General features: G+C 54.9%; 23 non-coding genes across 23 annotated transcripts; all 23 read left to right on the forward strand.

Moving 5' to 3' along the window:
• Positions 1–607: 607 nt before the first annotated feature.
• LOC138564926 (U5 spliceosomal RNA) lies at positions 608–723 on the forward strand. Its single transcript, XR_011300850.1, has one exon. It is a non-coding gene; the product is annotated as a U5 spliceosomal RNA (small nuclear RNA).
• An 805-nt stretch (positions 724–1528) lies between these two features.
• LOC138564807 (U5 spliceosomal RNA) lies at positions 1529–1644 on the forward strand. The gene has a single exon (XR_011300738.1). It is a non-coding gene; the product is annotated as a U5 spliceosomal RNA (small nuclear RNA).
• Positions 1645–2414: 770 nt separating this feature from the next.
• LOC138564808 (U5 spliceosomal RNA) lies at positions 2415–2530 on the forward strand. The gene has a single exon (XR_011300739.1). It is a non-coding gene; the product is annotated as a U5 spliceosomal RNA (small nuclear RNA).
• An 827-nt stretch (positions 2531–3357) lies between these two features.
• On the forward strand, positions 3358–3473 carry LOC138564809 (U5 spliceosomal RNA). Its single transcript, XR_011300740.1, has one exon. It is a non-coding gene; the product is annotated as a U5 spliceosomal RNA (small nuclear RNA).
• Positions 3474–4243: 770 nt separating this feature from the next.
• Positions 4244–4359, forward strand: LOC138564810 (U5 spliceosomal RNA). The gene has a single exon (XR_011300741.1). It is a non-coding gene; the product is annotated as a U5 spliceosomal RNA (small nuclear RNA).
• A 770-nt stretch (positions 4360–5129) lies between these two features.
• Positions 5130–5245, forward strand: LOC138564811 (U5 spliceosomal RNA). Its single transcript, XR_011300742.1, has one exon. It is a non-coding gene; the product is annotated as a U5 spliceosomal RNA (small nuclear RNA).
• Positions 5246–6044: 799 nt separating this feature from the next.
• On the forward strand, positions 6045–6160 carry LOC138564812 (U5 spliceosomal RNA). Its single transcript, XR_011300743.1, has one exon. It is a non-coding gene; the product is annotated as a U5 spliceosomal RNA (small nuclear RNA).
• A 799-nt stretch (positions 6161–6959) lies between these two features.
• Positions 6960–7075, forward strand: LOC138564813 (U5 spliceosomal RNA). The gene has a single exon (XR_011300744.1). It is a non-coding gene; the product is annotated as a U5 spliceosomal RNA (small nuclear RNA).
• Positions 7076–7845: 770 nt separating this feature from the next.
• LOC138564927 (U5 spliceosomal RNA) lies at positions 7846–7961 on the forward strand. Its single transcript, XR_011300851.1, has one exon. It is a non-coding gene; the product is annotated as a U5 spliceosomal RNA (small nuclear RNA).
• An 805-nt stretch (positions 7962–8766) lies between these two features.
• Positions 8767–8882, forward strand: LOC138564814 (U5 spliceosomal RNA). The gene has a single exon (XR_011300745.1). It is a non-coding gene; the product is annotated as a U5 spliceosomal RNA (small nuclear RNA).
• A 770-nt stretch (positions 8883–9652) lies between these two features.
• Positions 9653–9768, forward strand: LOC138564816 (U5 spliceosomal RNA). Its single transcript, XR_011300747.1, has one exon. It is a non-coding gene; the product is annotated as a U5 spliceosomal RNA (small nuclear RNA).
• Positions 9769–10573: 805 nt separating this feature from the next.
• On the forward strand, positions 10574–10689 carry LOC138564817 (U5 spliceosomal RNA). Its single transcript, XR_011300748.1, has one exon. It is a non-coding gene; the product is annotated as a U5 spliceosomal RNA (small nuclear RNA).
• Positions 10690–11459: 770 nt separating this feature from the next.
• LOC138564818 (U5 spliceosomal RNA) lies at positions 11460–11575 on the forward strand. Its single transcript, XR_011300749.1, has one exon. It is a non-coding gene; the product is annotated as a U5 spliceosomal RNA (small nuclear RNA).
• Positions 11576–12351: 776 nt separating this feature from the next.
• Positions 12352–12467, forward strand: LOC138564928 (U5 spliceosomal RNA). Its single transcript, XR_011300852.1, has one exon. It is a non-coding gene; the product is annotated as a U5 spliceosomal RNA (small nuclear RNA).
• An 805-nt stretch (positions 12468–13272) lies between these two features.
• LOC138564819 (U5 spliceosomal RNA) lies at positions 13273–13388 on the forward strand. The gene has a single exon (XR_011300750.1). It is a non-coding gene; the product is annotated as a U5 spliceosomal RNA (small nuclear RNA).
• A 770-nt stretch (positions 13389–14158) lies between these two features.
• On the forward strand, positions 14159–14274 carry LOC138564820 (U5 spliceosomal RNA). The gene has a single exon (XR_011300751.1). It is a non-coding gene; the product is annotated as a U5 spliceosomal RNA (small nuclear RNA).
• Positions 14275–15112: 838 nt separating this feature from the next.
• Positions 15113–15228, forward strand: LOC138564929 (U5 spliceosomal RNA). The gene has a single exon (XR_011300853.1). It is a non-coding gene; the product is annotated as a U5 spliceosomal RNA (small nuclear RNA).
• Positions 15229–16033: 805 nt separating this feature from the next.
• On the forward strand, positions 16034–16149 carry LOC138564821 (U5 spliceosomal RNA). Its single transcript, XR_011300752.1, has one exon. It is a non-coding gene; the product is annotated as a U5 spliceosomal RNA (small nuclear RNA).
• A 770-nt stretch (positions 16150–16919) lies between these two features.
• Positions 16920–17035, forward strand: LOC138564823 (U5 spliceosomal RNA). The gene has a single exon (XR_011300754.1). It is a non-coding gene; the product is annotated as a U5 spliceosomal RNA (small nuclear RNA).
• Positions 17036–17840: 805 nt separating this feature from the next.
• On the forward strand, positions 17841–17956 carry LOC138564824 (U5 spliceosomal RNA). Its single transcript, XR_011300755.1, has one exon. It is a non-coding gene; the product is annotated as a U5 spliceosomal RNA (small nuclear RNA).
• Positions 17957–18726: 770 nt separating this feature from the next.
• Positions 18727–18842, forward strand: LOC138564825 (U5 spliceosomal RNA). The gene has a single exon (XR_011300756.1). It is a non-coding gene; the product is annotated as a U5 spliceosomal RNA (small nuclear RNA).
• Positions 18843–19612: 770 nt separating this feature from the next.
• LOC138564826 (U5 spliceosomal RNA) lies at positions 19613–19728 on the forward strand. The gene has a single exon (XR_011300757.1). It is a non-coding gene; the product is annotated as a U5 spliceosomal RNA (small nuclear RNA).
• A 776-nt stretch (positions 19729–20504) lies between these two features.
• Positions 20505–20620, forward strand: LOC138564930 (U5 spliceosomal RNA). The gene has a single exon (XR_011300855.1). It is a non-coding gene; the product is annotated as a U5 spliceosomal RNA (small nuclear RNA).
• Positions 20621–21329: the final 709 nt, after the last annotated feature.

Consider the following 21329-nt stretch of genomic DNA (forward strand, 5'->3'; position numbering starts at 1 on the left):
TGCTTGCTGCTGTCGCCACCTGCTGGTGAGCCAGCAGAGGCTGGCTCCAAGCTAGCATCCAGGAGGATATGGCCCCAGTGGGCAGGGGTTTGGGCCCGGGCCCCGATCGGCTGACGAACGCCTGACAAACGCCGTCCTTTGCCCGCTGGCAGCCCAGGAGGCCCAGCACCCGTGCAAGACAGGGTGAGGGCGGAAAATGACCCCTGTGTCCTGAGAAAGGAGAGAGCGGGCTGCTTCTTCAACATCCTGGGGGAGGAGCCCCATCTCTGGGGCCCAAAAGAAAATCTCACGCCTGCCTCCCAGAAGCCCTAGACCTTATGTAAACGAGGGGAGTCCTCAGGCAAAGGCAGACTCTGCCTGCCTTTTGGCCAATGTCACATGGCCTGCGGTCTGGAGAAATTTGCATACCCACAATCCCCTGCCAGGTTTCATGACTTTGGATGGGATTGCTTGCAAATAAAGTCATTCTGCCACGGGTTCGGAGCCCGATAGCATTCTCCATTCGCTTCATCTCAAAAAGCGTCATCGTGTGCACTGCTTCACTAAGTCACCCTGAGCTAGTGAGGTGTTGCATTTTTTGCGGCCGCAGTCGGGGCCACTAGAGCGCATACTCTGGTTTCTCTTCAAACCGAATAAATCTTTCGCCTTTTACTAAAGATTTCCGTGGAGAGGAACATTAAAGAGTTTCACTCAATTTTTCGAAGCCCTGCCAAGTGCAGGGTTACCTATGCTGGTTAAAAAAAAAAAGAAACAGAGCAAATGAAAGCGCAAAGCCTGCTTTTCAGCTGTTGGCTTGCACCCCCCAGCTGTCAGTCAGCCTTTGCAGGGGTCCTCGCAGCACAGCCAGGCTGATGCCTTGCAGTGGTAGCCAGAGGGGGGAGCCTTTAGCTAATGCTTGCTGCTGTCGCCACCTGCTGGTGAGCCAGCAGAGGCTGGCTCCAAGCTAGCATCCAGGAGGATATGGCCCCAGTGGGCAGGGGTTTGGGCCCGGGCCCCGATCGGCTGACGAACGCCTGACAAACGCCGTCCTTTGCCCGGCGGGCTTTGCCCTGGCGGGCAAAAGAACCTGGCAGCCCAGGAGGCCCAGCACCCGTGCAAGACAGGGTGAGGGCGGAAAATGACCCCTGTGTCCTGAGAAAGGAGAGAGCGGGCTACTTTTTCAACATCCTGGGGGAGGAGCCCCATCTCTGGGGCCCAAAAGAAAATCTCACGCCTGCCTCCCAGAAGCCCTAGACCTTATGTAAACGAGTGGAGTCCTCAGGCAAAGGCAGACTCTGCCTGCCTTTTGGCCAATGTCACATGGCCTGCGGTCTGGAGAAATTTGCATACCCACAATCCCCTGCCAGGTTTCATGACTTTGGATGGGATTGCTTGCAAATAAAGTCATTCTGCCACGGGTTCGGAGCCCGATAGCATTCTCCATTCGCTTCATCTCAAAAAGCGTCATCGTGTGCACTGCTTCACTAAGTCACCCTGAGCTAGTGAGGTGTTGCATTTTTTGCGGCCGCAGTCGGGGCCACTAGAGCGCATACTCTGGTTTCTCTTCAAACCGAATAAATCTTTCGCCTTTTACTAAAGATTTCCGTGGAGAGGAACATTAAAGAGTTTCACTCAATTTTTTGAAGCCCTGCCAAGTGCAGGGTTACCTATGCTGGTTAAAAAGAAACAGAGCAAATGAAAGCGCAAAGCCTGCTTTTCAGCTGTTGGCTTGCACCCCCCAGCTGTCAGTCAGCCTTTGCAGGGGTCCTCGCAGCACAGCCAGGCTGATGCCTTGCAGTGGTAGCCAGAGGGGGGAGCCTTTAGCTAATGCTTGCTGCTGTCGCCACCTGCTGGTGAGCCAGCAGAGGCTGGCTCCAAGCTAGCATCCAGGAGGATATGGCCCCAGTGGGCAGGGGTTTGGGCCCGGGCCCCGATCGGCTGACGAACGCCTGACAAACGCCGTCCTTTGCCCGCTGGCAGCCCAGGAGGCCCAGCACCCGTGCAAGACAGGGTGAGGGCGGAAAATGACCCCTGTGTCCTGAGAAAGGAGAGAGCGGGCTGCTTCTTCAACATCCTGGGGGAGGAGCCCCATCTCTGGGGCCCAAAAGAAAATCTCACGCCTGCCTCCCAGAAGCCCTAGACCTTATGTAAACGAGGGGAGTCCTCAGGCAAAGGCAGACTCTGCCTGCCTTTTGGCCAATGTCACATGGCCTGCGGTCTGGAGAAATTTGCATACCCACAATCCCCTGCCAGGTTTCATGACTTTGGATGGGATTGCTTGCAAATAAAGTCATTCTGCCACGGGTTCGGAGCCCGATAGCATTCTCCATTCGCTTCATCTCAAAAAGCGTCATCGTGTGCACTGCTTCACTAAGTCACCCTGAGCTAGTGAGGTGTTGCATTTTTTGCGGCCGCAGTCGGGGCCACTAGAGCGCATACTCTGGTTTCTCTTCAAACCGAATAAATCTTTCGCCTTTTACTAAAGATTTCCGTGGAGAGGAACATTAAAGAGTTTCACTCAATTTTTTGAAGCCCTGCCAAGTGCAGGGTTACCTATGCTGGTTAAAAAAAAAAAGAAACAGAGCAAATGAAAGCGCAAAGCCTGCTTTTCAGCTGTTGGCTTGCACCCCCCAGCTGTCAGTCAGCCTTTGCAGGGGTCCTCGCAGCACAGCCAGGCTGATACCTTGCAGTGGTAGCCAGAGGGGGGAGCCTTTAGCTAATGCTTGCTGCTGTCGCCACCTGCTGGTGAGCCAGCAGAGGCTGGCTCCAAGCTAGCATCCAGGAGGATATGGCCCCAGTGGGCAGGGGTTTGGGCCCGGGCCCCGATCGCCTGACAAACGCCTGACGATCGCCTGACAAACGCCTGACAAACGCCGTCCTTTGCCCGGCGGGCTTTGCCCTGGCGGGCAAAAGAACCTGGCAGCCCAGGAGGCCCAGCACCCGTGCAAGACAGGGTGAGGGCGGAAAATGACCCCTGTGTCCTGAGAAAGGAGAGAGCGGGCTGCTTTTTCAACATCCTGGGGGAGGAGCCCCATCTCTGGGGCCCAAAAGAAAATCTCACGCCTGCCTCCCAGAAGCCCTAGACCTTATGTAAACGAGGGGAGTCCTCAGGCAAAGGCAGACTCTGCCTGCCTTTTGGCCAATGTCACATGGCCTGCGGTCTGGAGAAATTTGCATACCCACAATCCCCTGCCAGGTTTCATGACTTTGGATGGGATTGCTTGCAAATAAAGTCATTCTGCCACGGGTTCGGAGCCCGATAGCATTCTCCATTCGCTTCATCTCAAAAAGCGTCATCGTGTGCACTGCTTCACTAAGTCACCCTGAGCTAGTGAGGTGTTGCATTTTTTGCGGCCGCAGTCGGGGCCACTAGAGCGCATACTCTGGTTTCTCTTCAAACCGAATAAATCTTTCGCCTTTTACTAAAGATTTCCGTGGAGAGGAACATTAAAGAGTTTCACTCAATTTTTTGAAGCCCTGCCAAGTGCAGGGTTACCTATGCTGGTTAAAAAGAAACAGAGCAAATGAAAGCGCAAAGCCTGCTTTTCAGCTGTTGGCTTGCACCCCCCAGCTGTCAGTCAGCCTTTGCAGGGGTCCTCGCAGCACAGCCAGGCTGATGCCTTGCAGTGGTAGCCAGAGGGGGGAGCCTTTAGCTAATGCTTGCTGCTGTCGCCACCTGCTGGTGAGCCAGCAGAGGCTGGCTCCAAGCTAGCATCCAGGAGGATATGGCCCCAGTGGGCAGGGGTTTGGGCCCGGGCCCCGATCGGCTGACGAACGCCTGACAAACGCCGTCCTTTGCCCGCTGGCAGCCCAGGAGGCCCAGCACCCGTGCAAGACAGGGTGAGGGCGGAAAATGACCCCTGTGTCCTGAGAAAGGAGAGAGCGGGCTGCTTCTTCAACATCCTGGGGGAGGAGCCCCATCTCTGGGGCCCAAAAGAAAATCTCACGCCTGCCTCCCAGAAGCCCTAGACCTTATGTAAACGAGGGGAGTCCTCAGGCAAAGGCAGACTCTGCCTGCCTTTTGGCCAATGTCACATGGCCTGCGGTCTGGAGAAATTTGCATACCCACAATCCCCTGCCAGGTTTCATGACTTTGGATGGGATTGCTTGCAAATAAAGTCATTCTGCCACGGGTTCGGAGCCCGATAGCATTCTCCATTCGCTTCATCTCAAAAAGCGTCATCGTGTGCACTGCTTCACTAAGTCACCCTGAGCTAGTGAGGTGTTGCATTTTTTGCGGCCGCAGTCGGGGCCACTAGAGCGCATACTCTGGTTTCTCTTCAAACCGAATAAATCTTTCGCCTTTTACTAAAGATTTCCGTGGAGAGGAACATTAAAGAGTTTCACTCAATTTTTTGAAGCCCTGCCAAGTGCAGGGTTACCTATGCTGGTTAAAAAGAAACAGAGCAAATGAAAGCGCAAAGCCTGCTTTTCAGCTGTTGGCTTGCACCCCCCAGCTGTCAGTCAGCCTTTGCAGGGGTCCTCGCAGCACAGCCAGGCTGATGCCTTGCAGTGGTAGCCAGAGGGGGGAGCCTTTAGCTAATGCTTGCTGCTGTCGCCACCTGCTGGTGAGCCAGCAGAGGCTGGCTCCAAGCTAGCATCCAGGAGGATATGGCCCCAGTGGGCAGGGGTTTGGGCCCGGGCCCCGATCGGCTGACGAACGCCTGACAAACGCCGTCCTTTGCCCGCTGGCAGCCCAGGAGGCCCAGCACCCGTGCAAGACAGGGTGAGGGCGGAAAATGACCCCTGTGTCCTGAGAAAGGAGAGAGCGGGCTGCTTCTTCAACATCCTGGGGGAGGAGCCCCATCTCTGGGGCCCAAAAGAAAATCTCACGCCTGCCTCCCAGAAGCCCTAGACCTTATGTAAACGAGGGGAGTCCTCAGGCAAAGGCAGACTCTGCCTGCCTTTTGGCCAATGTCACATGGCCTGCGGTCTGGAGAAATTTGCATACCCACAATCCCCTGCCAGGTTTCATGACTTTGGATGGGATTGCTTGCAAATAAAGTCATTCTGCCACGGGTTCGGAGCCCGATAGCATTCTCCATTCGCTTCATCTCAAAAAGCGTCATCGTGTGCACTGCTTCACTAAGTCACCCTGAGCTAGTGAGGTGTTGCATTTTTTGCGGCCGCAGTCGGGGCCACTAGAGCGCATACTCTGGTTTCTCTTCAAACCGAATAAATCTTTCGCCTTTTACTAAAGATTTCCGTGGAGAGGAACATTAAAGAGTTTCACTCAATTTTTTGAAGCCCTGCCAAGTGCAGGGTTACCTATGCTGGTTAAAAAGAAACAGAGCAAATGAAAGCGCAAAGCCTGCTTTTCAGCTGTTGGCTTGCACCCCCCAGCTGTCAGTCAGCCTTTGCAGGGGTCCTCGCAGCACAGCCAGGCTGATGCCTTGCAGTGGTAGCCAGAGGGGGGAGCCTTTAGCTAATGCTTGCTGCTGTCGCCACCTGCTGGTGAGCCAGCAGAGGCTGGCTCCAAGCTAGCATCCAGGAGGATATGGCCCCAGTGGGCAGGGGTTTGGGCCCGGGCCCCGATCGGCTGACGAACGCCTGACAAACGCCGTCCTTTGCCCGGCGGGCTTTGCCCTGGCGGGCAAAAGAACCTGGCAGCCCAGGAGGCCCAGCACCCGTGCAAGACAGGGTGAGGGCGGAAAATGACCCCTGTGTCCTGAGAAAGGAGAGAGCGGGCTGCTTTTTCAACATCCTGGGGTAGGAGCCCCATCTCTGGGGCCCAAAAGAAAATCTCACGCCTGCCTCCCAGAAGCCCTAGACCTTATGTAAACGAGGGGAGTCCTCAGGCAAAGGCAGACTCTGCCTGCCTTTTGGCCAATGTCACATGGCCTGCGGTCTGGAGAAATTTGCATACCCACAATCCCCTGCCAGGTTTCATGACTTTGGATGGGATTGCTTGCAAATAAAGTCATTCTGCCACGGGTTCGGAGCCCGATAGCATTCTCCATTCGCTTCATCTCAAAAAGCGTCATCGTGTGCACTGCTTCACTAAGTCACCCTGAGCTAGTGAGGTGTTGCATTTTTTGCGGCCGCAGTCGGGGCCACTAGAGCGCATACTCTGGTTTCTCTTCAAACCGAATAAATCTTTCGCCTTTTACTAAAGATTTCCGTGGAGAGGAACATTAAAGAGTTTCACTCAATTTTTTGAAGCCCTGCCAAGTGCAGGGTTACCTATGCTGGTTAAAAAGAAACAGAGCAAATGAAAGCGCAAAGCCTGCTTTTCAGCTGTTGGCTTGCACCCCCCAGCTGTCAGTCAGCCTTTGCAGGGGTCCTCGCAGCACAGCCAGGCTGATGCCTTGCAGTGGTAGCCAGAGGGGGGAGCCTTTAGCTAATGCTTGCTGCTGTCGCCACCTGCTGGTGAGCCAGCAGAGGCTGGCTCCAAGCTAGCATCCAGGAGGATATGGCCCCAGTGGGCAGGGGTTTGGGCCCGGGCCCCGATCGGCTGACGAACGCCTGACAAACGCCGTCCTTTGCCCGGCGGGCTTTGCCCTGGCGGGCAAAAGAACCTGGCAGCCCAGGAGGCCCAGCACCCGTGCAAGACAGGGTGAGGGCGGAAAATGACCCCTGTGTCCTGAGAAAGGAGAGAGCGGGCTGCTTTTTCAACATCCTGGGGTAGGAGCCCCATCTCTGGGGCCCAAAAGAAAATCTCACGCCTGCCTCCCAGAAGCCCTAGACCTTATGTAAACGAGGGGAGTCCTCAGGCAAAGGCAGACTCTGCCTGCCTTTTGGCCAATGTCACATGGCCTGCGGTCTGGAGAAATTTGCATACCCACAATCCCCTGCCAGGTTTCATGACTTTGGATGGGATTGCTTGCAAATAAAGTCATTCTGCCACGGGTTCGGAGCCCGATAGCATTCTCCATTCGCTTCATCTCAAAAAGCGTCATCGTGTGCACTGCTTCACTAAGTCACCCTGAGCTAGTGAGGTGTTGCATTTTTTGCGGCCGCAGTCGGGGCCACTAGAGCGCATACTCTGGTTTCTCTTCAAACCGAATAAATCTTTCGCCTTTTACTAAAGATTTCCGTGGAGAGGAACATTAAAGAGTTTCACTCAATTTTTTGAAGCCCTGCCAAGTGCAGGGTTACCTATGCTGGTTAAAAAGAAACAGAGCAAATGAAAGCGCAAAGCCTGCTTTTCAGCTGTTGGCTTGCACCCCCTAGCTGTCAGTCAGCCTTTGCAGGGGTCCTCGCAGCACAGCCAGGCTGATGCCTTGCAGTGGTAGCCAGAGGGGGGAGCCTTTAGCTAATGCTTGCTGCTGTCGCCACCTGCTGGTGAGCCAGCAGAGGCTGGCTCCAAGCTAGCATCCAGGAGGATATGGCCCCAGTGGGCAGGGGTTTGGGCCCGGGCCCCGATCGGCTGACGAATGCCTGACAAACGCCGTCCTTTGCCCGCTGGCAGCCCAGGAGGCCCAGCACCCGTGCAAGACAGGGTGAGGGCGGAAAATGACCCCTGTGTCCTGAGAAAGGAGAGAGCGGGCTGCTTCTTCAACATCCTGGGGGAGGAGCCCCATCTCTGGGGCCCAAAAGAAAATCTCACGCCTGCCTCCCAGAAGCCCTAGACCTTATGTAAACGAGGGGAGTCCTCAGGCAAAGGCAGACTCTGCCTGCCTTTTGGCCAATGTCACATGGCCTGCGGTCTGGAGAAATTTGCATACCCACAATCCCCTGCCAGGTTTCATGACTTTGGATGGGATTGCTTGCAAATAAAGTCATTCTGCCACGGGTTCGGAGCCCGATAGCATTCTCCATTCGCTTCATCTCAAAAAGCGTCATCGTGTGCACTGCTTCACTAAGTCACCCTGAGCTAGTGAGGTGTTGCATTTTTTGCGGCCGCAGTCGGGGCCACTAGAGCGCATACTCTGGTTTCTCTTCAAACCGAATAAATCTTTCGCCTTTTACTAAAGATTTCCGTGGAGAGGAACATTAAAGAGTTTCACTCAATTTTTCGAAGCCCTGCCAAGTGCAGGGTTACCTATGCTGGTTAAAAAAAAAAAGAAACAGAGCAAATGAAAGCGCAAAGCCTGCTTTTCAGCTGTTGGCTTGCACCCCCCAGCTGTCAGTCAGCCTTTGCAGGGGTCCTCGCAGCACAGCCAGGCTGATGCCTTGCAGTGGTAGCCAGAGGGGGGAGCCTTTAGCTAATGCTTGCTGCTGTCGCCACCTGCTGGTGAGCCAGCAGAGGCTGGCTCCAAGCTAGCATCCAGGAGGATATGGCCCCAGTGGGCAGGGGTTTGGGCCCGGGCCCCGATCGGCTGACGAACGCCTGACAAACGCCGTCCTTTGCCCGGCGGGCTTTGCCCTGGCGGGCAAAAGAACCTGGCAGCCCAGGAGGCCCAGCACCCGTGCAAGACAGGGTGAGGGCGGAAAATGACCCCTGTGTCCTGAGAAAGGAGAGAGCGGGCTACTTTTTCAACATCCTGGGGGAGGAGCCCCATCTCTGGGGCCCAAAAGAAAATCTCACGCCTGCCTCCCAGAAGCCCTAGACCTTATGTAAACGAGTGGAGTCCTCAGGCAAAGGCAGACTCTGCCTGCCTTTTGGCCAATGTCACATGGCCTGCGGTCTGGAGAAATTTGCATACCCACAATCCCCTGCCAGGTTTCATGACTTTGGATGGGATTGCTTGCAAATAAAGTCATTCTGCCACGGGTTCGGAGCCCGATAGCATTCTCCATTCGCTTCATCTCAAAAAGCGTCATCGTGTGCACTGCTTCACTAAGTCACCCTGAGCTAGTGAGGTGTTGCATTTTTTGCGGCCGCAGTCGGGGCCACTAGAGCGCATACTCTGGTTTCTCTTCAAACCGAATAAATCTTTCGCCTTTTACTAAAGATTTCCGTGGAGAGGAACATTAAAGAGTTTCACTCAATTTTTTGAAGCCCTGCCAAGTGCAGGGTTACCTATGCTGGTTAAAAAGAAACAGAGCAAATGAAAGCGCAAAGCCTGCTTTTCAGCTGTTGGCTTGCACCCCCCAGCTGTCAGTCAGCCTTTGCAGGGGTCCTCGCAGCACAGCCAGGCTGATGCCTTGCAGTGGTAGCCAGAGGGGGGAGCCTTTAGCTAATGCTTGCTGCTGTCGCCACCTGCTGGTGAGCCAGCAGAGGCTGGCTCCAAGCTAGCATCCAGGAGGATATGGCCCCAGTGGGCAGGGGTTTGGGCCCGGGCCCCGATCGGCTGACGAACGCCTGACAAACGCCGTCCTTTGCCCGCTGGCAGCCCAGGAGGCCCAGCACCCGTGCAAGACAGGGTGAGGGCGGAAAATGACCCCTGTGTCCTGAGAAAGGAGAGAGCGGGCTGCTTCTTCAACATCCTGGGGGAGGAGCCCCATCTCTGGGGCCCAAAAGAAAATCTCACGCCTGCCTCCCAGAAGCCCTAGACCTTATGTAAACGAGGGGAGTCCTCAGGCAAAGGCAGACTCTGCCTGCCTTTTGGCCAATGTCACATGGCCTGCGGTCTGGAGAAATTTGCATACCCACAATCCCCTGCCAGGTTTCATGACTTTGGATGGGATTGCTTGCAAATAAAGTCATTCTGCCACGGGTTCGGAGCCCGATAGCATTCTCCATTCGCTTCATCTCAAAAAGCGTCATCGTGTGCACTGCTTCACTAAGTCACCCTGAGCTAGTGAGGTGTTGCATTTTTTGCGGCCGCAGTCGGGGCCACTAGAGCGCATACTCTGGTTTCTCTTCAAACCGAATAAATCTTTCGCCTTTTACTAAAGATTTCCGTGGAGAGGAACATTAAAGAGTTTCACTCAATTTTTTGAAGCCCTGCCAAGTGCAGGGTTACCTATGCTGGTTAAAAAAAAAAAGAAACAGAGCAAATGAAAGCGCAAAGCCTGCTTTTCAGCTGTTGGCTTGCACCCCCCAGCTGTCAGTCAGCCTTTGCAGGGGTCCTCGCAGCACAGCCAGGCTGATACCTTGCAGTGGTAGCCAGAGGGGGGAGCCTTTAGCTAATGCTTGCTGCTGTCGCCACCTGCTGGTGAGCCAGCAGAGGCTGGCTCCAAGCTAGCATCCAGGAGGATATGGCCCCAGTGGGCAGGGGTTTGGGCCCGGGCCCCGATCGGCTGACAAACGCCTGACAAACGCCGTCCTTTGCCCGGCGGGCTTTGCCCTGGCGGGCAAAAGAACCTGGCAGCCCAGGAGGCCCAGCACCCGTGCAAGACAGGGTGAGGGCGGAAAATGACCCCTGTGTCCTGAGAAAGGAGAGAGCGGGCTGCTTTTTCAACATCCTGGGGGAGGAGCCCCATCTCTGGGGCCCAAAAGAAAATCTCACGCCTGCCTCCCAGAAGCCCTAGACCTTATGTAAACGAGGGGAGTCCTCAGGCAAAGGCAGACTCTGCCTGCCTTTTGGCCAATGTCACATGGCCTGCGGTCTGGAGAAATTTGCATACCCACAATCCCCTGCCAGGTTTCATGACTTTGGATGGGATTGCTTGCAAATAAAGTCATTCTGCCACGGGTTCGGAGCCCGATAGCATTCTCCATTCGCTTCATCTCAAAAAGCGTCATCGTGTGCACTGCTTCACTAAGTCACCCTGAGCTAGTGAGGTGTTGCATTTTTTGCGGCCGCAGTCGGGGCCACTAGAGCGCATACTCTGGTTTCTCTTCAAACCGAATAAATCTTTCGCCTTTTACTAAAGATTTCCGTGGAGAGGAACATTAAAGAGTTTCACTCAATTTTTTGAAGCCCTGCCAAGTGCAGGGTTACCTATGCTGGTTAAAAAGAAACAGAGCAAATGAAAGCGCAAAGCCTGCTTTTCAGCTGTTGGCTTGCACCCCCCAGCTGTCAGTCAGCCTTTGCAGGGGTCCTCGCAGCACAGCCAGGCTGATGCCTTGCAGTGGTAGCCAGAGGGGGGAGCCTTTAGCTAATGCTTGCTGCTGTCGCCACCTGCTGGTGAGCCAGCAGAGGCTGGCTCCAAGCTAGCATCCAGGAGGATATGGCCCCAGTGGGCAGGGGTTTGGGCCCGGGCCCCGATCGGCTGACGAACGCCTGACAAACGCCGTCCTTTGCCCGCTGGCAGCCCAGGAGGCCCAGCACCCGTGCAAGACAGGGTGAGGGCGGAAAATGACCCCTGTGTCCTGAGAAAGGAGAGAGCGGGCTGCTTCTTCAACATCCTGGGGGAGGAGCCCCATCTCTGGGGCCCAAAAGAAAATCTCACGCCTGCCTCCCAGAAGCCCTAGACCTTATGTAAACGAGGGGAGTCCTCAGGCAAAGGCAGACTCTGCCTGCCTTTTGGCCAATGTCACATGGCCTGCGGTCTGGAGAAATTTGCATACCCACAATCCCCTGCCAGGTTTCATGACTTTGGATGGGATTGCTTGCAAATAAAGTCATTCTGCCACGGGTTCGGAGCCCGATAGCATTCTCCATTCGCTTCATCTCAAAAAGCGTCATCGTGTGCACTGCTTCACTAAGTCACCCTGAGCTAGTGAGGTGTTGCATTTTTTGCGGCCGCAGTCGGGGCCACTAGAGCGCATACTCTGGTTTCTCTTCAAACCGAATAAATCTTTCGCCTTTTACTAAAGATTTCCGTGGAGAGGAACATTAAAGAGTTTCACTCAATTTTTTGAAGCCCTGCCAAGTGCAGGGTTACCTATGCAGGTTAAAAAAAAAAAGAAACAGAGCAAATGAAAGCGCAAAGCCTGCTTTTCAGCTGTTGGCTTGCACCCCCCAGCTGTCAGTCAGCCTTTGCAGGGGTCCTCGCAGCACAGCCAGGCTGATGCCTTGCAGTGGTAGCCAGAGGGGGGAGCCTTTAGCTAATGCTTGCTGCTGTCGCCACCTGCTGGTGAGCCAGCAGAGGCTGGCTCCAAGCTAGCATCCAGGAGGATATGGCCCCAGTGGGCAGGGGTTTGGGCCCGGGCCCCGATCGGCTGACGAACGCCTGACAAACGCCGTCCTTTGCCCGCTGGCAGCCCAGGAGGCCCAGCACCCGTGCAAGACAGGGTGAGGGCGGAAAATGACCCCTGTGTCCTGAGAAAGGAGAGAGCGGGCTGCTTCTTCAACATCCTGGGGGAGGAGCCCCATCTCTGGGGCCCAAAAGAAAATCTCACGCCTGCCTCCCAGAAGCCCTAGACCTTATGTAAACGAGGGGAGTCCTCAGGCAAAGGCAGACTCTGCCTGCCTTTTGGCCAATGTCACATGGCCTGCGGTCTGGAGAAATTTGCATACCCACAATCCCCTGCCAGGTTTCATGACTTTGGATGGGATTGCTTGCAAATAAAGTCATTCTGCCACGGGTTCGGAGCCCGATAGCATTCTCCATTCGCTTCATCTCAAAAAGCGTCATCGTGTGCACTGCTTCACTAAGTCACCCTGAGCTAGTGAGGTGTTGCATTTTTTGCGGCCGCAGTCGGGGCCACTAGAGCGCATACTCTGGTTTCTCTTCAAACCGAATAAATCTTTCGCCTTTTACTAAAGATTTCCGTGGAGAGGAACATTAAAGAGTTTCACTCAATTTTTCGAAGCCCTGCCAAGTGCAGGGTTACCTATGCTGGTTAAAAAAAAAAAGAAACAGAGCAAATGAAAGCGCAAAGCCTGCTTTTCAGCTGTTGGCTTGCACCCCCCAGCTGTCAGTCAGCCTTTGCAGGGGTCCTCGCAGCACAGCCAGGCTGATGCCTTGCAGTGGTAGCCAGAGGGGGGAGCCTTTAGCTAATGCTTGCTGCTGTCGCCACCTGCTGGTGAGCCAGCAGAGGCTGGCTCCAAGCTAGCATCCAGGAGGATATGGCCCCAGTGGGCAGGGGTTTGGGCCCGGGCCCCGATCGGCTGACGAACGCCTGACAAACGCCGTCCTTTGCCCGGCGGGCTTTGCCCTGGCGGGCAAAAGAACCTGGCAGCCCAGGAGGCCCAGCACCCGTGCAAGACAGGGTGAGGGCGGAAAATGACCCCTGTGTCCTGAGAAAGGAGAGAGCGGGCTACTTTTTCAACATCCTGGGGGAGGAGCCCCATCTCTGGGGCCCAAAAGAAAATCTCACGCCTGCCTCCCAGAAGCCCTAGACCTTATGTAAACGAGTGGAGTCCTCAGGCAAAGGCAGACTCTGCCTGCCTTTTGGCCAATGTCACATGGCCTGCGGTCTGGAGAAATTTGCATACCCACAATCCCCTGCCAGGTTTCATGACTTTGGATGGGATTGCTTGCAAATAAAGTCATTCTGCCACGGGTTCGGAGCCCGATAGCATTCTCCATTCGCTTCATCTCAAAAAGCGTCATCGTGTGCACTGCTTCACTAAGTCACCCTGAGCTAGTGAGGTGTTGCATTTTTTGCGGCCGCAGTCGGGGCCACTAGAGCGCATACTCTGGTTTCTCTTCAAACCGAATAAATCTTTCGCCTTTTACTAAAGATTTCCGTGGAGAGGAACATTAAAGAGTTTCACTCAATTTTTTGAAGCCCTGCCAAGTGCAGGGTTACCTATGCTGGTTAAAAAGAAACAGAGCAAATGAAAGCGCAAAGCCTGCTTTTCAGCTGTTGGCTTGCACCCCCCAGCTGTCAGTCAGCCTTTGCAGGGGTCCTCGCAGCACAGCCAGGCTGATGCCTTGCAGTGGTAGCCAGAGGGGGGAGCCTTTAGCTAATGCTTGCTGCTGTCGCCACCTGCTGGTGAGCCAGCAGAGGCTGGCTCCAAGCTAGCATCCAGGAGGATATGGCCCCAGTGGGCAGGGGTTTGGGCCCGGGCCCCGATCGGCTGACGAACGCCTGACAAACGCCGTCCTTTGCCCGCTGGCAGCCCAGGAGGCCCAGCACCCGTGCAAGACAGGGTGAGGGCGGAAAATGACCCCTGTGTCCTGAGAAAGGAGAGAGCGGGCTGCTTCTTCAACATCCTGGGGGAGGAGCCCCATCTCTGGGGCCCAAAAGAAAATCTCACGCCTGCCTCCCAGAAGCCCTAGACCTTATGTAAACGAGGGGAGTCCTCAGGCAAAGGCAGACTCTGCCTGCCTTTTGGCCAATGTCACATGGCCTGCGGTCTGGAGAAATTTGCATACCCACAATCCCCTGCCAGGTTTCATGACTTTGGATGGGATTGCTTGCAAATAAAGTCATTCTGCCACGGGTTCGGAGCCCGATAGCATTCTCCATTCGCTTCATCTCAAAAAGCGTCATCGTGTGCACTGCTTCACTAAGTCACCCTGAGCTAGTGAGGTGTTGCATTTTTTGCGGCCGCAGTCGGGGCCACTAGAGCGCATACTCTGGTTTCTCTTCAAACCGAATAAATCTTTCGCCTTTTACTAAAGATTTCCGTGGAGAGGAACATTAAAGAGTTTCACTCAATTTTTTGAAGCCCTGCCAAGTGCAGGGTTACCTATGCTGGTTAAAAAAAAAAAGAAACAGAGCAAATGAAAGCGCAAAGCCTGCTTTTCAGCTGTTGGCTTGCACCCCCCAGCTGTCAGTCAGCCTTTGCAGGGGTCCTCGCAGCACAGCCAGGCTGATACCTTGCAGTGGTAGCCAGAGGGGGGAGCCTTTAGCTAATGCTTGCTGCTGTCGCCACCTGCTGGTGAGCCAGCAGAGGCTGGCTCCAAGCTAGCATCCAGGAGGATATGGCCCCAGTGGGCAGGGGTTTGGGCCCGGGCCCCGATCGCCTGACAAACGCCTGACAAACGCCTGACAAACGCCTGACAAACGCCTGACAAACGCCGTCCTTTGCCCGGCGGGCTTTGCCCTGGCGGGCAAAAGAACCTGGCAGCCCAGGAGGCCCAGCACCCGTGCAAGACAGGGTGAGGGCGGAAAATGACCCCTGTGTCCTGAGAAAGGAGAGAGCGGGCTGCTTTTTCAACATCCTGGGGGAGGAGCCCCATCTCTGGGGCCCAAAAGAAAATCTCACGCCTGCCTCCCAGAAGCCCTAGACCTTATGTAAACGAGGGGAGTCCTCAGGCAAAGGCAGACTCTGCCTGCCTTTTGGCCAATGTCACATGGCCTGCGGTCTGGAGAAATTTGCATACCCACAATCCCCTGCCAGGTTTCATGACTTTGGATGGGATTGCTTGCAAATAAAGTCATTCTGCCACGGGTTCGGAGCCCGATAGCATTCTCCATTCGCTTCATCTCAAAAAGCGTCATCGTGTGCACTGCTTCACTAAGTCACCCTGAGCTAGTGAGGTGTTGCATTTTTTGCGGCCGCAGTCGGAGCCACTAGAGCGCATACTCTGGTTTCTCTTCAAACCGAATAAATCTTTCGCCTTTTACTAAAGATTTCCGTGGAGAGGAACATTAAAGAGTTTCACTCAATTTTTCGAAGCCCTGCCAAGTGCAGGGTTACCTATGCTGGTTAAAAAAAAAAAGAAACAGAGCAAATGAAAGCGCAAAGCCTGCTTTTCAGCTGTTGGCTTGCACCCCCCAGCTGTCAGTCAGCCTTTGCAGGGGTCCTCGCAGCACAGCCAGGCTGATGCCTTGCAGTGGTAGCCAGAGGGGGGAGCCTTTAGCTAATGCTTGCTGCTGTCGCCACCTGCTGGTGAGCCAGCAGAGGCTGGCTCCAAGCTAGCATCCAGGAGGATATGGCCCCAGTGGGCAGGGGTTTGGGCCCGGGCCCCGATCGGCTGACGAACGCCTGACAAACGCCGTCCTTTGCCCGGCGGGCTTTGCCCTGGCGGGCAAAAGAACCTGGCAGCCCAGGAGGCCCAGCACCCGTGCAAGACAGGGTGAGGGCGGAAAATGACCCCTGTGTCCTGAGAAAGGAGAGAGCGGGCTACTTTTTCAACATCCTGGGGGAGGAGCCCCATCTCTGGGGCCCAAAAGAAAATCTCACGCCTGCCTCCCAGAAGCCCTAGACCTTATGTAAACGAGTGGAGTCCTCAGGCAAAGGCAGACTCTGCCTGCCTTTTGGCCAATGTCACATGGCCTGCGGTCTGGAGAAATTTGCATACCCACAATCCCCTGCCAGGTTTCATGACTTTGGATGGGATTGCTTGCAAATAAAGTCATTCTGCCACGGGTTCGGAGCCCGATAGCATTCTCCATTCGCTTCATCTCAAAAAGCGTCATCGTGTGCACTGCTTCACTAAGTCACCCTGAGCTAGTGAGGTGTTGCATTTTTTGCGGCCGCAGTCGGGGCCACTAGAGCGCATACTCTGGTTTCTCTTCAAACCGAATAAATCTTTCGCCTTTTACTAAAGATTTCCGTGGAGAGGAACATTAAAGAGTTTCACTCAATTTTTTGAAGCCCTGCCAAGTGCAGGGTTACCTATGCTGGTTAAAAAGAAACAGAGCAAATGAAAGCGCAAAGCCTGCTTTTCAGCTGTTGGCTTGCACCCCCCAGCTGTCAGTCAGCCTTTGCAGGGGTCCTCGCAGCACAGCCAGGCTGATGCCTTGCAGTGGTAGCCAGAGGGGGGAGCCTTTAGCTAATGCTTGCTGCTGTCGCCACCTGCTGGTGAGCCAGCAGAGGCTGGCTCCAAGCTAGCATCCAGGAGGATATGGCCCCAGTGGGCAGGGGTTTGGGCCCGGGCCCCGATCGGCTGACGAACGCCTGACAAACGCCGTCCTTTGCCCGCTGGCAGCCCAGGAGGCCCAGCACCCGTGCAAGACAGGGTGAGGGCGGAAAATGACCCCTGTGTCCTGAGAAAGGAGAGAGCGGGCTGCTTCTTCAACATCCTGGGGGAGGAGCCCCATCTCTGGGGCCCAAAAGAAAATCTCACGCCTGCCTCCCAGAAGCCCTAGACCTTATGTAAACGAGGGGAGTCCTCAGGCAAAGGCAGACTCTGCCTGCCTTTTGGCCAATGTCACATGGCCTGCGGTCTGGAGAAATTTGCATACCCACAATCCCCTGCCAGGTTTCATGACTTTGGATGGGATTGCTTGCAAATAAAGTCATTCTGCCACGGGTTCGGAGCCCGATAGCATTCTCCATTCGCTTCATCTCAAAAAGCGTCATCGTGTGCACTGCTTCACTAAGTCACCCTGAGCTAGTGAGGTGTTGCATTTTTTGCGGCCGCAGTCGGGGCCACTAGAGCGCATACTCTGGTTTCTCTTCAAACCGAATAAATCTTTCGCCTTTTACTAAAGATTTCCGTGGAGAGGAACATTAAAGAGTTTCACTCAATTTTTTGAAGCCCTGCCAAGTGCAGGGTTACCTATGCTGGTTAAAAAAAAAAAGAAACAGAGCAAATGAAAGCGCAAAGCCTGCTTTTCAGCTGTTGGCTTGCACCCCCCAGCTGTCAGTCAGCCTTTGCAGGGGTCCTCGCAGCACAGCCAGGCTGATACCTTGCAGTGGTAGCCAGAGGGGGGAGCCTTTAGCTAATGCTTGCTGCTGTCGCCACCTGCTGGTGAGCCAGCAGAGGCTGGCTCCAAGCTAGCATCCAGGAGGATATGGCCCCAGTGGGCAGGGGTTTGGGCCCGGGCCCCGATCGGCTGACAAACGCCTGACAAACGCCGTCCTTTGCCCGGCGGGCTTTGCCCTGGCGGGCAAAAGAACCTGGCAGCCCAGGAGGCCCAGCACCCGTGCAAGACAGGGTGAGGGCGGAAAATGACCCCTGTGTCCTGAGAAAGGAGAGAGCGGGCTGCTTTTTCAACATCCTGGGGGAGGAGCCCCATCTCTGGGGCCCAAAAGAAAATCTCACGCCTGCCTCCCAGAAGCCCTAGACCTTATGTAAACGAGGGGAGTCCTCAGGCAAAGGCAGACTCTGCCTGCCTTTTGGCCAATGTCACATGGCCTGCGGTCTGGAGAAATTTGCATACCCACAATCCCCTGCCAGGTTTCATGACTTTGGATGGGATTGCTTGCAAATAAAGTCATTCTGCCACGGGTTCGGAGCCCGATAGCATTCTCCATTCGCTTCATCTCAAAAAGCGTCATCGTGTGCACTGCTTCACTAAGTCACCCTGAGCTAGTGAGGTGTTGCATTTTTTGCGGCCGCAGTCGGGGCCACTAGAGCGCATACTCTGGTTTCTCTTCAAACCGAATAAATCTTTCGCCTTTTACTAAAGATTTCCGTGGAGAGGAACATTAAAGAGTTTCACTCAATTTTTTGAAGCCCTGCCAAGTGCAGGGTTACCTATGCTGGTTAAAAAGAAACAGAGCAAATGAAAGCGCAAAGCCTGCTTTTCAGCTGTTGGCTTGCACCCCCCAGCTGTCAGTCAGCCTTTGCAGGGGTCCTCGCAGCACAGCCAGGCTGATGCCTTGCAGTGGTAGCCAGAGGGGGGAGCCTTTAGCTAATGCTTGCTGCTGTCGCCACCTGCTGGTGAGCCAGCAGAGGCTGGCTCCAAGCTAGCATCCAGGAGGATATGGCCCCAGTGGGCAGGGGTTTGGGCCCGGGCCCCGATCGGCTGACGAACGCCTGACAAACGCCGTCCTTTGCCCGCTGGCAGCCCAGGAGGCCCAGCACCCGTGCAAGACAGGGTGAGGGCGGAAAATGACCCCTGTGTCCTGAGAAAGGAGAGAGCGGGCTGCTTCTTCAACATCCTGGGGGAGGAGCCCCATCTCTGGGGCCCAAAAGAAAATCTCACGCCTGCCTCCCAGAAGCCCTAGACCTTATGTAAACGAGGGGAGTCCTCAGGCAAAGGCAGACTCTGCCTGCCTTTTGGCCAATGTCACATGGCCTGCGGTCTGGAGAAATTTGCATACCCACAATCCCCTGCCAGGTTTCATGACTTTGGATGGGATTGCTTGCAAATAAAGTCATTCTGCCACGGGTTCGGAGCCCGATAGCATTCTCCATTCGCTTCATCTCAAAAAGCGTCATCGTGTGCACTGCTTCACTAAGTCACCCTGAGCTAGTGAGGTGTTGCATTTTTTGCGGCCGCAGTCGGGGCCACTAGAGCGCATACTCTGGTTTCTCTTCAAACCGAATAAATCTTTCGCCTTTTACTAAAGATTTCCGTGGAGAGGAACATTAAAGAGTTTCACTCAATTTTTTGAAGCCCTGCCAAGTGCAGGGTTACCTATGCTGGTTAAAAAGAAACAGAGCAAATGAAAGCGCAAAGCCTGCTTTTCAGCTGTTGGCTTGCACCCCCCAGCTGTCAGTCAGCCTTTGCAGGGGTCCTCGCAGCACAGCCAGGCTGATGCCTTGCAGTGGTAGCCAGAGGGGGGAGCCTTTAGCTAATGCTTGCTGCTGTCGCCACCTGCTGGTGAGCCAGCAGAGGCTGGCTCCAAGCTAGCATCCAGGAGGATATGGCCCCAGTGGGCAGGGGTTTGGGCCCGGGCCCCGATCGGCTGACGAACGCCTGACAAACGCCGTCCTTTGCCCGCTGGCAGCCCAGGAGGCCCAGCACCCGTGCAAGACAGGGTGAGGGCGGAAAATGACCCCTGTGTCCTGAGAAAGGAGAGAGCGGGCTGCTTCTTCAACATCCTGGGGGAGGAGCCCCATCTCTGGGGCCCAAAAGAAAATCTCACGCCTGCCTCCCAGAAGCCCTAGACCTTATGTAAACGAGGGGAGTCCTCAGGCAAAGGCAGACTCTGCCTGCCTTTTGGCCAATGTCACATGGCCTGCGGTCTGGAGAAATTTGCATACCCACAATCCCCTGCCAGGTTTCATGACTTTGGATGGGATTGCTTGCAAATAAAGTCATTCTGCCACGGGTTCGGAGCCCGATAGCATTCTCCATTCGCTTCATCTCAAAAAGCGTCATCGTGTGCACTGCTTCACTAAGTCACCCTGAGCTAGTGAGGTGTTGCATTTTTTGCGGCCGCAGTCGGGGCCACTAGAGCGCATACTCTGGTTTCTCTTCAAACCGAATAAATCTTTCGCCTTTTACTAAAGATTTCCGTGGAGAGGAACATTAAAGAGTTTCACTCAATTTTTTGAAGCCCTGCCAAGTGCAGGGTTACCTATGCAGGTTAAAAAAAAAAAGAAACAGAGCAAATGAAAGCGCAAAGCCTGCTTTTCAGCTGTTGGCTTGCACCCCCCAGCTGTCAGTCAGCCTTTGCAGGGGTCCTCGCAGCACAGCCAGGCTGATGCCTTGCAGTGGTAGCCAGAGGGGGGAGCCTTTAGCTAATGCTTGCTGCTGTCGCCACCTGCTGGTGAGCCAGCAGAGGCTGGCTCCAAGCTAGCATCCAGGAGGATATGGCCCCAGTGGGCAGGGGTTTGGGCCCGGGCCCCGATCGGCTGACGAACGCCTGACAAACGCCGTCCTTTGCCCGCTGGCAGCCCAGGAGGCCCAGCACCCGTGCAAGACAGGGTGAGGGCGGAAAATGACCCCTGTGTCCTGAGAAAGGAGAGAGCGGGCTGCTTCTTCAACATCCTGGGGGAGGAGCCCCATCTCTGGGGCCCAAAAGAAAATCTCACGCCTGCCTCCCAGAAGCCCTAGACCTTATGTAAACGAGGGGAGTCCTCAGGCAAAGGCAGACTCTGCCTGCCTTTTGGCCAATGTCACATGGCCTGCGGTCTGGAGAAATTTGCATACCCACAATCCCCTGCCAGGTTTCATGACTTTGGATGGGATTGCTTGCAAATAAAGTCATTCTGCCACGGGTTCGGAGCCCGATAGCATTCTCCATTCGCTTCATCTCAAAAAGCGTCATCGTGTGCACTGCTTCACTAAGTCACCCTGAGCTAGTGAGGTGTTGCATTTTTTGCGGCCGCAGTCGGGGCCACTAGAGCGCATACTCTGGTTTCTCTTCAAACCGAATAAATCTTTCGCCTTTTACTAAAGATTTCCGTGGAGAGGAACATTAAAGAGTTTCACTCAATTTTTCGAAGCCCTGCCAAGTGCAGGGTTACCTATGCTGGTTAAAAAGAAACAGAGCAAATGAAAGCGCAAAGCCTGCTTTTCAGCTGTTGGCTTGCACCCCCCAGCTGTCAGTCAGCCTTTGCAGGGGTCCTCGCAGCACAGCCAGGCTGATGCCTTGCAGTGGTAGCCAGAGGGGGGAGCCTTTAGCTAATGCTTGCTGCTGTCGCCACCTGCTGGTGAGCCAGCAGAGGCTGGCTCCAAGCTAGCATCCAGGAGGATATGGCCCCAGTGGGCAGGGGTTTGGGCCCGGGCCCCGATCGGCTGACGAACGCCTGACAAACGCCGTCCTTTGCCCGCTGGCAGCCCAGGAGGCCCAGCACCCGTGCAAGACAGGGTGAGGGCGGAAAATGACCCCTGTGTCCTGAGAAAGGAGAGAGCGGGCTGCTTCTTCAACATCCTGGGGGAGGAGCCCCATCTCTGGGGCCCAAAAGAAAATCTCACGCCTGCCTCCCAGAAGCCCTAGACCTTATGTAAACGAGGGGAGTCCTCAGGCAAAGGCAGACTCTGCCTGCCTTTTGGCCAATGTCACATGGCCTGCGGTCTGGAGAAATTTGCATACCCACAATCCCCTGCCAGGTTTCATGACTTTGGATGGGATTGCTTGCAAATAAAGTCATTCTGCCACGGGTTCGGAGCCCGATAGCATTCTCCATTCGCTTCATCTCAAAAAGCGTCATCGTGTGCACTGCTTCACTAA

This window comes from Ambystoma mexicanum, chromosome 1q (assembly GCF_040938575.1).
Source record: "Ambystoma mexicanum isolate Mex_15411 chromosome 1q, UKY_AmexF1_1, whole genome shotgun sequence".
NCBI lineage: Eukaryota > Metazoa > Chordata > Amphibia > Caudata > Ambystomatidae > Ambystoma > Ambystoma mexicanum.